Source organism: Choloepus didactylus, chromosome 2 (assembly GCF_015220235.1).
Source record: "Choloepus didactylus isolate mChoDid1 chromosome 2, mChoDid1.pri, whole genome shotgun sequence".
Classification (NCBI taxonomy): domain Eukaryota; kingdom Metazoa; phylum Chordata; class Mammalia; order Pilosa; family Megalonychidae; genus Choloepus; species Choloepus didactylus.
In genome coordinates this window covers 57,298,705-57,308,957 of record NC_051308.1, presented here as the reverse complement: position 1 = coordinate 57,308,957, position 10,253 = coordinate 57,298,705, and the positions used below count along the sequence as shown (strand labels likewise).

At 39.3% G+C, this 10,253-nt stretch overlaps 1 pseudogene; it reads left to right on the top strand.

Moving 5' to 3' along the window:
• The first annotated feature begins 2,643 nt into the window (after nucleotides 1-2,643).
• Nucleotides 2,644-8,663, top strand: LOC119515866 (annotated as a pseudogene).
• Nucleotides 8,664-10,253: the final 1,590 nt, after the last annotated feature.

The window sequence follows — 10,253 nt, the reverse complement described above, 5'->3', positions numbered from 1 at the left end:
GCAAATCGAATCCAGCAGCCCATTAAAAGAATTATACACCACGACCAGGTGGGATTTATTCCAGGTATGCAAGGCTGGTTCAACACAAGAAAATCAATTAATGTAACACACCACATCAATAAATCAAAGCAGAAGAACCACATGATCATCTCGATTGATGCAGAAAGGGCATTTGACAAAATTCAACATCCTTTCCTGACGAAAACACTTCAAAGGATAGGAATAGAAGGGAACTTTTTCAATATGATAAAGGCAATATATGAAAAACCCACAGCTAACATCACACTCAATGGGGAGAGACTGAAAGCTTTTCCTCTAAGATCAGGAACAAGACAGGGATGCCCACTATCACCATTGTTATTCAACATCGTGCTGGAAGTTCTAGCTAGAGCAATTAGGCAAGAAAAAGAAATAAAAGGCATACAGATTGGAGAGGAAGAAGTAAAACTTTCACTATTTGCAGATGACATGATCCTATATGTAGGAAATCCAGAAAAATCTACAGCAAAGCTACTAGAACTAGTCAATGAATACAGCAAAGTAGCAGGCTACAAGATCAACACGCAAAAATCTGTAGTGTTCTTATACACAAGTAATGTGCAACAAGAGGAGAAAATCAAGAAAAAAATCCCATTTACAATAGCAACCAAAAGAATCAAGTATTTAGGAGTAAACTTAACCGAGGACACAAAAAACCTTTGCATAGAAAACTATAAGAAACTGCTAAAAGAAATTGAACAAGACCTGAAAAAATGGAAGAACATACCATGTTCATGGATTGGAAGACTAAATATAGTTAAGATGGCAATTTTACCTAAACTGATTTACAGATTCAATGCAATACCAATTCAAATCCCAACAACTTACTTTACAGAAATAGAAAAACCAATAATTAAATTTATTTGGAAGGGTAAGGTGCCCTGAATAGCCAAAAATATCTTGAGAAAGAGGAATGAAGTGGGAGGTCTCACACTACCTGACTTTGAAGCATATTACAAAGCTACAGTGCTCAAAACAGCATGGTACTGGCATAAGGACAGATATACTGATCAATGGAATCGAATTGAGAGTTCAGAAGTAGACCCTTGCATCTATGGACAACTGATCTTTGATAAGGCAGTGAAGCCGAAGCAACTGGGAAAGAGCAGCCTGTTCAATAAATGGTGTTTGGAGAACTGGATATCCATTTCCAAAAGAATGAAAGAGGATGTCCATCTCACACCTTATACCAAAATTAACTCAAAGTGGATCAAAGACCTAAACGTTAGCACCAAGACCATAAAACTCTTAGAAGAAAATGTAGGGCAATATCTTAAAGATCTTGTGATAGGAGGTGGTTTCTTAGACCTCACACCCAAGGCACGAGCAACCAAAGAACAAATAGACAGATGGGATCTCCTCAAAATTAAACACTTTTGTACATCAAAGGACTTTGTCAGAAAAGTAAAAAGGCAACCTACACAATGGGAGATGATATTTGGAAACCACATATCAGATAAGGGTTTAATATCCCAAATATATAAAGGAATCCTGCATCTCAATAACAGAAAGACAAATAATTCAATTAAAAAATGGGCAAAAGACATGAACAGACCTTTTTCTGAAGAGGAAATACAAATGGCTCAAAAGCATATGAAAAAATGCTTAACTTCACTGGCTATTAAGGAAATGCAAACCAAAACCACAATGAGATATCATCTCACACCCACCAGAATGGCCATTATCCAAAAAACAGAAAATGACAAGTGCTGGAGAGGATGTGGAGAAAGAGGCACACTTATTCATTGTTGGTGGGAATGTAGAATGGTGCAGCCACTCTGGAAGACAGTATGGAGGTTCCTCAGGAAGCTAAATATAGATTTGCCAGATGACCCAGCTATTCCATTGCTAGGTATGTACTCAGAGGAACCGAAACTTAAGACACAAACAGACATTTGTAAACCGATGTTTATTGCAGCATTATTCACAATTGCCAAGAGATGGAAACAGCCCAAATGTCCATCAAAGGACGAGTGGATAAACAAACTGTGGTATATACACATGATGGAATATTATGCAGCTGTAAGACAGAACAAAGACATGGATTATGTAATAATGTGGATGAACCTTGAGGACATTATGTTGAGTGAAGTTAGCCAGAAACAAAAGGACAGATTCTGTATGGTCTCACTAATATGAACAGACATTGATGAACAAACTTTGGGAGTTAAAAGCTGACAACACAGGTGACCAGGAGATAGAAAGAGGGCAGAGATCAGCCATTTGATGCTGAAGGACTACAGAATGTTTAGGATTGATTGCATAGATCCAGAAATAGATAGCATAATACTGTGTGATGGTAGCACGGTATTGTAAGTACACTGAACAAAGATGTCTGTGAGTAAAGCTGAAAGAGGTGGGATAGGAGAATGTATGACACCAGAGGTAAAGATAGATGATAAAGACTGGGACTGTATAACGTGGCAAAAACTGCAGTGGCCAATGACTGTTACTAAATATACAAATATAAAAATGTTTTTGTATGTGGGAAAGCAAATGAATGTCAACCATGTAGAAAGTTGAAAAGGGGAGGGTATTCAGGTAAAAACATAATCAAAGCAAACTGGAGTCTATGGTCAAAAGTAACATTGTAATATACCTCCATTAAATGTAACAAAGGCAATATGCCAATGCTAAATGTATATGAGAGGGGGATATAGGGGAGGAATATGGGATTCTTGGTAGTGGTGTTATTTGCTGTCCTTACTAGTATATTGTATTGTATGACACTTTATTTTTCTTTTTATCATTTTTTTCTTATTGCTAAAAAAAAAACAATTTTTCTTATAGTAATCAGTATGTTCAAGTGCTGATTGTGGTGATAAATGTACAACTTTATGATGATACCATGAACAACTGATTGTACACTGTGGATAAATGTATGGTATGTGAATATAACTCTATAAAATTGTAGGAAAATATATATATAGGAGTAAAAGTTTTGGAGAAAACATGGTGAGAGGGATGATGCCTCACCAATATGGACTAACTACAATGTGTAAACTCAGAATTGAATCTTAGAACATAGCCTAATGTGGACATAATAATTGTAATAGTCCCTAGATTGTAAGCTCTTATAGCAGTTAACTCTATCCCTGAATTGTAATGCCTATCTCTAAACTTTGAGATGCTGATCCCCTAGCGTATAACCTGATTGGTCTCTGGAACAATGCATATCTCTGAGACACCTGAAACTCAGAGCTAGAGCTCGGCAAATATGAATGTCAGTATTAGTGCATACAGCCACTGTCAAAAAAAAAAAAAAAGCTGAAAAAGAGCCCAGACTTCAATTAGTGATATGAATGAAGCAGGTCTGGTTAAGCCCAGGGCAAGCCAGGCCAAAGGGTAAAGGTTGAAACTGATTGTGTTTTAAAACTTCAACTTCCATATGAGACCAAGGGAATAGATATCTATTTGGTACAGGATCTAAATTTTCTAAACGGTACAACTCTACAGTCAATTTGTTCAAACACCACAATTGCATGGAACTTTTAATAGGAAGTGAGATACGGTAGGTTAGTATAGGCTGGAGTGAAATAGTGACACATCCCAGAGTAATTTGGGCAGATAATAAAAAATGTATTTAAAGCCTCCCCCTCCCCAGCCCCGAGGATCTGGGGGAAGGTGCGGATGTGTTGGACATCCTCACCTGGACCGGTGTTGATGTTGTCACAAACATTGGGATTGGCGGTTTGATGTGCTGAGCCCTCGAGCATGGGACTTGCCCTTATGAAGCTCATTACCACAAAGGAGAGTCTAAAGTTGTATTTAATGGTGCCTAAGAGTCTCCCCCTGAGTACCTCTTTGTTGCTCAGATGTGGCCCTCTCTCTCTCTAACTGAACCATCTCGACAGGTGAACTCGCTGCCCTCCCCACTACGTGGGACCCGACTCCCAGGTGTGTAAATCTCCCTGGCAATGCAGAATATGACTCCCAGGGATGAATGTGGACCCGGCATCGTGGGACTGAGAGTATCTTCTTGACCAAAAGGGGGATGCAAAATGAGACGAAATAGTTTCAGTGGCTGAGAGATTTCAAATGGAGTCGAGAGGTCACTCTGGTGGACATTCTTATGCACTATATAGATAACTCCTCTTAGGTTTTAATGTATTGGAATAGCTAGAAGTAAATACCTGAAACTACCAAACTCCAACCCAGCAGTCTGGACTCCTGAAGACAATTATGTAATAATGTAGATTACAAGGGGTGACAGTGTGATTGTGAAGACCTTGTGGATCACACCCCCTTTATCTAGTGTATGGATGAGTAGAAAAATGGGGATAAAAACTACAGGACAAATGGGGTGGGATGCGGGGATGATTTGGGTGTTCTTTTTTTCACTTTTATTTTTTATTCTTGTTCTGGTTCTTTCTGATGTAAGGAAAATATTCAGAGATAGATTGTGGTGATGAATGCATAACTATGTTATCATACTGCGGACAGTGGATTGTATACCATGGATGATTGTATGGTGTGTGAATGTATTTCAATAAAACTGAATTTAATAAAAAAAAAATTGTGCCTAAAAGTCACCCCCAGAGAACCTCTTTTTTTGCTCAGATGTGGCCTCTCTCTGTAAGACAATTCTGCAGGTAAACTCACTGCCTTCCCTTCTATGCAGGTCGTGACTCTCAGGGGTGTAAATCTCCCTGACAATGTGGGACATGACTTGTGGGGCTGAGCTTGGCCCTGGCATCGTGGGATTGAGAAAGCCTTCTGGACCAAAAGGGGGAAGAGACAGGAAACAAAATAAAGTTTCAGTGGCTGACAGGTCTCAAAGTCGAGAGGTCATTCTAGAGGTTATTCTTATGCATTATATAGTTATCTCTTATTCGTTTTTAATGTATTGGAATAGCTAGAAGGAAATATCTGAAACTGCTGAACTGCAACCCAGTAGCCTTGATTCTTGAAGATGATTGTTATAACTATATAGCTTGAACTATCTGACCGTGTGATTGTGAAAACTTTGTGGCTCCCACTCCCTTTATACAGTGCATGGACAGGCGAATAGAAAAATGAGGACAAAAAGTAAATGAATAACAGGGAGAGATTGGGGGTATGAGATATTTTGGGTGTTCTTTTTTACTTTAACTTTTATTCTTATTCTTTTTTGTGTGTGGTAATGAAAATGTTCAAAAATTGATTGTGGTGATGAATGCACAACTCTATAATGGTGCTGTGAACAATAGATTGTACACTGGTGATGCTTGTATGGTATGTGAATATATCTCAATAAAGTTGAATTTAAAAAAATATTTCAGTTGAGCAGCTGAAACCGGTTTGAGCAGAGTCGCTTCCTACACCACCCCCCTGACCCCGGAGCCACTGCGGGCCGCCTGGGCTGACTCTGGCCAGGTGCAGAGAGGCAGTGTCGGGCACCTCGACCCACGGCCCTTGCTGGGGGGCACAGCAGTGGCAGTGGCGATGTGGACTTGAGGATCCAGGGACCGGGCAGGATGATGTCCTAAAACAAATCCTTTGGAATGACACTGTTCTGGTTTGCTAATGCTGCCCTTATGCAAAATACCAGAAATGGATTGACTTTTATAAAGGGGGTTTATTTGGTTATACATTTACAGTCCTAAGGCCATAAAAGTTTCCAAAGTAAGACATCAACACGAGGGTACCTTCACTGGAGAACTGCCGATGGTGTATGGAACACCTCTGTCAGCTGGGAAGGCGTTTGGGTGGCTTCTATTGTTCCTTTACTCCCAGGTTGTGTTTCAAAGTGGCATTCTCCACTTTGAAAGTGGCTTGTCTCTCTTGGCTTCTCTGGAGCAAACTCTGGGCTAGCATCTCCAAACATCTCCAAGCATCTCTACGTGGCAGCTCCCAAACATCTCTCCCAAAGTCTCTCTCAGCTGTTCTTAGGGTATTTTGTTGTCTCTTTGCTCCTCCAGGGCAAACTCTGGGCTTCATGTCTTAGCTTAGTGTTCCGGCTTGCTAACGCTGCCATTATGCAAAATATCAGAAATGTATTCGCTTTTATAAAGGGGTATATTTGGTTGCAAATTTACAGTCCAAAGGCCATGAAAATGTCCAAATTAAGGCACCAACATGAGTATACCTTCACCAAAGGAAGGCCAATGGTGTCTGGAAAACCTCTGTTAGCTGGGAAGGCATATGGCTGGCATCTGCTGATCCTGGGTTGTGTTCCAGTTCCTCTCTCACCTCCTGTGCATTCTTCAAAATGTAGTTCTTGGGGCATTTTGTCCTCTCTTAGCTTCTCTGCAGCAACTCTGGGCTAGCATCTCCAAAGCGTCAGCAAAAGTCTGCTTTCAACAGCCATCTCCAAAATGTCTCTCTCAGCTGCTCTGAGATCCTTCTGTTTGTGAGCTCTTTTATAGGAATCCGGTGATGAAATCAAGACCCACCCTGAATGAGCGGTGTTCTAGTTTGCTAATGCTGCTGGAATGCAAAACACCAGAAATGTATTGGCTTTTATAAAAAGGGGTTTATTTGGTTACACAGTTACAGTCTTAAGGCCATAAAGTGTCCAAGGTAAGGCATCAACAATTGGGTACCTTCACTGGAAGATGGCCAATGGTGTCCGGAAAACCTCTGTTAGCTGGGAGGGCATGTGGCCAGCGTCTGCTCCAAAGTTCTGGGTTCACAATGGCTTTCTCCCAGGACATTTCTCTCTAGGCAGCAGTTCCTCAAAAATGTCACTCTTAGTTGCTCTTGGGGTGTTTGTCCTCTCTTAGCTTCTCCAGAGCAAGAGTCTGCTTTCAATGGCCTTCTTCAAACTGTCTCTCAGTACAGCTACTCTCAACTTCTGTGCATTCTTCAAAGTGTGCCTCTTGGCTATAGCAAAGCTCACTCCTTCTTTCTGAGCTTATATAGTGCCCCAGTAAACTAATCAAGGCCCATGCTGAATGGGCGGGGCCACACCTCCATGGAAATTATCCAGTGAAAGATCTCACCCACAGTTCAGTGATCACATCTTCACAGAAACATCCAATCAAAAGTCTGCAACCCAATTGACACCAATAGTTTCCTGCCCACCCAAGACTGCATCAAAGATAATGGCATTTTGGGGGACATAATACGTCCAAACCAGCACAACAAGAAAAAAATTTAGAAATCTAGATTTAGGGTAAAGCTGACACTAGGGGGTCTGGAGGAAGATGATGATAATAGGGTATCTTCCACTCTCACAAAATGTCTAATAGCTTGGCGATAGCCTTAATAAGGGACAATGAGTTCAAGTGCTGGCATTCCAAGCTTGACTGTGGGTATGGCTCACAGCCTGATCATTTGATGGAGTATAGCACACAGACAATGGAGCCAGATAACCTGGAACTAATCTTTGGGTTTTTTTGAGGAAGACCTCAGTGATCCTGTAGTTCAGGTTGATGCTCTTCCTGGACATGCGGGAACAGCATGTCTCTTATCATCCACCACTGCCAAGAGTGGGAAGAGCATTGGAATTCCTAGTCTTCCCATTATGAGCAGAAATTCCAGAAAAAACAATAGGCAAAGTGAGAGTTGACTACATAATTATTAAGCCATTGCTGGGATACAATTGTGACATGAAATCTTCATTTTCCAAGTATTGGAAGCCAAGAATACCACTGGATGTTGGACATTGAGAAGGGAGCTCTACAACAAGTGCCCAGCTTGCTAAAGTTCAAAAAAAAAAAATTACTATTTCTTCTTTAAGAAATGCTACTAGTCATGGTGCAACATTTGTAGAATTTGATGTACATCTTTCAAAAGATTTTGTGCCTCCAGTATATCATGAGCTTACCTGTTATTTGACTATAATAAAAGAAATTTGATGCTGATCCAGTTGAGTTATTTGAAATTCCAGTAAAAGAATTAACATTTGACCAACTCCAGTTGTTAAAGCTCGCTCATGTGACCACAGTAAAATCTAAAGATCAGAAAGAATCTGTGATTGAGGAGGAAAATTCCTTCTCTGAAAATCAGTCATTTCCTTCTCTTAAGATGGTTTTACAATCTTTGCCAGAAGATGTAGGGTTTAACATAGAAATAAAGTGGATTTGCCAGCAAAGGGATGGCACATGGGATGGTAACTTGCCAATGTATTTTGACATGAATCTATTTGGGGATATAATTTTAAAAACTGTTTTAGAAAATTCTGGAAAGAGGAGAATAGTCTTTTCTTCATTTGTTGCAGATATTTTCACAATGGTTTGGCAAAATATCCTACATTATTTTTGACTTAAGGAAAATCTGATATTTACCCTTAACTTATAGACCTCAGATCTCAGACAGCCCCCATTGCAATGAGCTTTGCACAGTTTGAAAATCTACTGGGAATAAATGCACATACTGAAGACCTGCTCAGAAACCCAGCCTTTATTCAAGAGGCAAAAGCTAAGGGGCTAGTCTGCTGGGGTGATTACACCAATGATCCTGAAAACAGAAGGAAACTGAAGGAATTTGGAGTTAAGTCTAATTTATGATAGGATATATGATTGGATGCCTGGATAGCCAAATATATTTCAAGTGGAGCAGTTGAAACGCCTGAAGAAAGAATTGCCAGAGCTTAAGAGCTGTTTGCGTCCCACTGTTAGCCGCTTTGGTCCCTCATCTTTGTGGGGGAGCCCGATATCCATGTGGATGCCAGTGGCATCGATAACATGAAAAATGCCTAGTTTTTATTGTGGAAGGCCATTTCAGGGCATGCACCTCTGTTTTTGGGTGTTCACTTTTCATTACTGAGCATTGTTTATCTAGAATTTCAAGTATACTATTTAAATCACTTGGCCAGGTATAATTTCCAGACAGACTCTTTACAATGAAAAGATATATTGCTTGGTAAATATTTTAAACCAAATATGTGACCCTATAATGTTAAATAGATGTACATTAAAAGCATAGCATGTTGAAATTAAAATGTATCTTATAAATTTCTCATATTTATACTTGTTGCAGCTTTTCATTTGATCAGGTCTGAAATCTTTAGCACTTGAGGAAAACGACTATGTGTAATTATACATGACCATGGAAAAATAAGTACCTCAAATGCATGCATTTGCACTGATGATTTCAACTGCTCTAATCTTTGTGCCGTCTGTGTATATATGTATTTTTACATGGATTGACATGCACGTGTACCATTTTCATTCAGTATGAACCTTGAGGCTGCTGTCATTTTGCTGTTTAACCAAACCAATGCCTGTGTAAACAGCCTGGGGGTAAACCTTGACAACATGATTCATAAGTCTCTCAAAAGTTGTTTTACATAAATGTTAAAATTACAAATGCTGCAGGGTATTTAAAGTATAAAATATCAGTAAAAGGATGTATGTATTGCATACTTAAGTATAGTAGATCACAACATATAAATTCTATTCAGTGCATGCTTTAGGTTTTAAGCATGAGATTGTACATGTTTACTGTAAGTCCTTGCACCTGTGGTGCTAGATGAGTGTGAGGTGTCAAGGACTGAAAATGTCTTGTGGCCTAAAACAAACAAAACAAAAGCCTGTTTACAGGCATTTTAAATTTGCTTATTTTAAGTCTCTTTCACTAAATATTACACACTATTGCTTTGCAGGTTTGTATTGTGTGTATCTGTGTGTGTGTTGTATAGTAGTTAAACTCCATGCAGAAAAATAAATGTCCTGAATCTAAAAAAAAAAAAAAAATTTCAGTTATCGTCAACTTAGAAAAAAATTAGTAATAACAAGAGACATGCTAGACAAAACTTACTACAAAACCCATTAGGATTCAAACAGCATGGAACTGGCACCAGAACAGAAAAACAGAAGTAGGGTTTGAGCACACATGGAAACCATATATGTACAGCAAAGGCAATGCTTCAATTGTGTAGGAAAAGAGTTTTTCATAAATGTTTATGACTTAGTTGTCTACCAATCCATAAGAAAACAAACTTTGGTCCCTAACACTATGTACAGTAGCAAAGATAAGTGGTGTGTAGGATGAATAATGTACCCCCTCCACCAGAAAATAACACGTTTCTAATCTTAATCCCTTTCCTGTGAATTTGAACCCATTGTAAATAGGACCTTTTGAAGATGTTGTTTTTAATTAAAGTGTGGTCAACTGAATGAGGCTGGGCTTTAGTCTGAATTACTGGAGTCCTTTATAAGCAGAATGAAATTCAGACATAGGGCAAAAACAGCCAAAAGGGAGATAAAAGCCCAAAGACAATAGAATCTGCAAAAGAAAGAAGAGGACATCACCATGTGGCAAAAAAGCAAAAGATCTGAGGGTCACCG